A 3,871-nucleotide genomic window follows, 5' to 3' on the forward strand; every position below is an offset into this window, starting at 1 on the left:
CTACACCTAATTATAGATTAAGAAATAATATATTTAATAGGAGTTAGTTCTATAAATACTATAGTAATAGATATTTCTAAGATACGTATAACCTTACGCTATAGCTTACCTTAGATATAATTAGTACTATTAAGTACCTAAGAAAATACTAAAGTATTATACTAATTATACTTTATATATTAAATCTATATTCTAGAATAAGAGATAATACTTCTAATACCTTTACTACCTATATTATACTAGGTAGGTTTAATAAGATATATACTAATATATAGCTTACTTCTTTTATAACTAAGCTATATAAGTTATATTATAGAGTAGTAGTATATAATAAAGCTATTAAATAAGATTTCTAGCTTAAAGCTTATATTATATTAGTTACTAGAAATAGTTCTACTATTATAGACGTAATAGGTATAAAGAGTCTAGAAAAGTTAAAATAGAGTTACTAGATATATATATTCTCTAGGATATAAAGAAGAGAAGGTAACTATTTCTTTCTAAATAGCCTAAATCTAGAAGTAGAAGTAAACTATAACCTTAAGGCTTATATTAATAAGATTAAGTGTTTTTAAGGCAGAATAAAAGATAAGGAGTTTAATAACTTAAAGAGAGATAGAGGAGTTAACTACTAATTTATACTTCTTAACCTACCTACTATATACTTCTTAAAGAGCTTTCTTATTAATACTAAATACTTTATAAACTATAATATTCTAAAATTAATATTTTATTTATAAAAAGAGAAGAAATACTAAAGTAAGAGTTATAAGGTAAAGAAGTATCTATAGGTTATCTTATAGTATAACTAAGATTTAATAGACTAGAGTATAACCTCTTCTTATACTTTTATCTTAGCCTATATTAGTACTTCTCTATGCGTAACTAGTAGCTATACTAACTAGACTATATATAAATAGTAGATATTTTTCTTATTATATAGTATACCTATAATATAATAGTTTCTACTAAAGATATACTTTAATAACTTCTTATAATACTACTAACTTCTTTAATATACTAGCTAATATAAATTTATAAAATATAATATTAATAAAGTTAAGAGATAGGTATAGGTATTTATATATAAGTATAAGAATTTATATTATTAAGAAGATTTAGACCTACTACTATTAAATACTATTTAGTATTATTACTTACTTTACCTTAGGTAGAATATATAAGATTTTAGTCCTTTATCTTACTATACCTAATAGTTACTTAAGTAATTTCTTTATATAGTAAAGAGGTTTACTATATTTACTAGTTATAAGTATAGAAGTGTAGAAATTAATACGCTTATTTAGAAATAATATATTTATATAAGGTAGAGTAGAGATAAGTATATAGACTTTATTAGAAATAATAATATAGTATATTAAGATAATAATAATTCTTAAGATAATATGTATAACTTTATAGATAAGATAAGTATACCTATAGATTCTTAATAGTAATAGGAGCTAGATAAGATAAAAGATATTAATACTACTTAGTATACTAGAACCTTACTATAAGATATAGTAATATTTTAAAATTATATTCTTCTAAATAGATTAAAACTTAGTATAATCTTCTCTTATAGCTAAGGTAATAACTTACGCAGTATAGTATTTATTATATACTATATAGACCTATTACTAAATATCTATAAGTAATTAATATAGTTATTATTTAGTATAGTTATTATATTATTTAAAGACCTATATAAGAGTTTTAAGTAGGTAAGTATAGTTAGATACTAGAAGGTATAACTACTAAAGCTAGTTAATAGCTAGCTACTATATCTCTATAAAATAGATATAGGAAATACTATATAATAGATAACTATTAATAAGATTATAGATCTTATTAGTATAGCTTATATTTATTATTAAGTTAGAAACGTAATATATATATCTTACTTTATTATTAATAAATACACTCTTTCTAAGTAGAATAGGCTATAGAATATATAGTTACTTAGTAAATACCTTTTAATAAGATATTAATAAGGTAAGCTGTGCTTTATATACTGCTAATATATTATAGTATAATATAGTAAAAAATAAGCTCCTTTATAAACCTATTATATATATTCTAAACCTACGTAATATAGATAAGTAATATAGGTTATATCTTCTCTATATTAACTAAACGCGCTTTAATAATATATAGGTAATTATAACTTCTCTAGAATTACTATCTAAGTATATATTTTATATATTTAACCTTAGATATAAGGTTTAGTACTTTCTCTTCTAAGTATATCTCTAATACCTTAGGTAAAAATTAGAAGTTTATAAAAACGCTATATATAACTATAAGCGTTTTAGAAAGTAACTAGCTCTTTAATTATAAGAATAACTAGCCTTTTAATTATAAGAATAACTAGCTCTTTAATTATAAGAATAACTACCTCTTTAATTATAAGAATAACTAGCTCTTTAATTATAAAAATAACTAGCCCTTTAATTATAAAAATAACTAGCTCTTTAATTATAAAAATAATAAGTAGACTAAGTAGTACTATAACCTAAAAGTTACTATTAACTTTCTTAAACAGTATTTTAATAAGGTTAAAGTTAAAAACTAGTATAAAGTTAATATAGATATCTACTTTACTATTAAGGTAGAATTCTATTACTAACTTACTTTTAAAGTAGGCTATAATTAATACAGCCTACTAGCTAGTTTAACTAAGGAGAAATAATATATTATACTTTAGCTCTTTTCTTAACCTTAATAGTCTAGTCTTCTAAGATAAGTAAGAGAAGGTTAAGTTAATTTGAATAAAATATAAAGTAGGCTGTAATTAATATAGCCTACTAGCTAGTTTAATTAAAGAGAAATAATATATTATACTCTAACTCTCTTCTTAACCTTAATAGTCTAGTCTTCTAAAATAAGTAAGAGAAGGTTAAGTTAATCTAGATAAAATATAAAGCTAGAATAGTATAATACTTTAAAGTAATAATATTAGAATTTAATATATAGATAATACTTATTAATTAAAAGTAAGCCTTTAATTAGTATCTTTACTATAAATACTTAGCTATTAAGAAATATAAGAAGACTAGAAACCTAACAGCTACTAAGATTATTATATTTAATAATTAATATATAAGAATATATATTAACTCTATACTTAAGCTAATATATTATAATTACAGTATATAGAACTTTATACCTACTAAGTTATAGAACTACTTTAATAGTAGTAAGAGTTAGATCTTATACTTACTAAGTTATAGGACTACCTTAATAGTAGTAAGAGTTAGATCTTATATCTACTAAGTTATAAAACTACCTTAATAGTAGTAAATATTAGATCTTATAAGACTAGATTAATAAGGTTAGGTAGTTAAACACAATTAGTACCTTATATCTATATAATATTTAGTATACGTACCTTTAGTACTAATTATATTTAACTACCTAACCTTATTAATCTATAGTTATAGTACTAATTATATTTAACTACTTAACCTTATTAATCTATAGCTATTTATATCCTAAAGGTTCTATAAATAAGATAGTCTAATTTCTTATACTCTCTATAATTTAGCTAAATAGAGGGTTTAAAGTTATTTTTACTATAGAGATAGTTCTACTAAAGCCTTATTACTAGAAAGCTAACTTCTACTAAGTATAGGTATCCTAGTAGTCTTAATTATACTAAGATAGAAGATCTAGTTAAGAGATATTATACTATAAAATATAGTAGTTTCTATAGTAGACTTAGCAGTAATCTTTATAGTACTAATATAGTAGTTATACCTAGAGGTAGTAGGTTCTACTACTATATTAGTATATAAATTAGTTATACTAGAATACTATCTTTAGGTAATAAATCTAGATATTTCTAATATAAAGCTATTACTAGAATAAT

The sequence above is a fragment of the Dothidotthia symphoricarpi genome (genome assembly GCF_010015815.1).
Source record: "Dothidotthia symphoricarpi CBS 119687 unplaced genomic scaffold P153scaffold_31, whole genome shotgun sequence".
NCBI lineage: Eukaryota > Fungi > Ascomycota > Dothideomycetes > Pleosporales > Dothidotthiaceae > Dothidotthia > Dothidotthia symphoricarpi.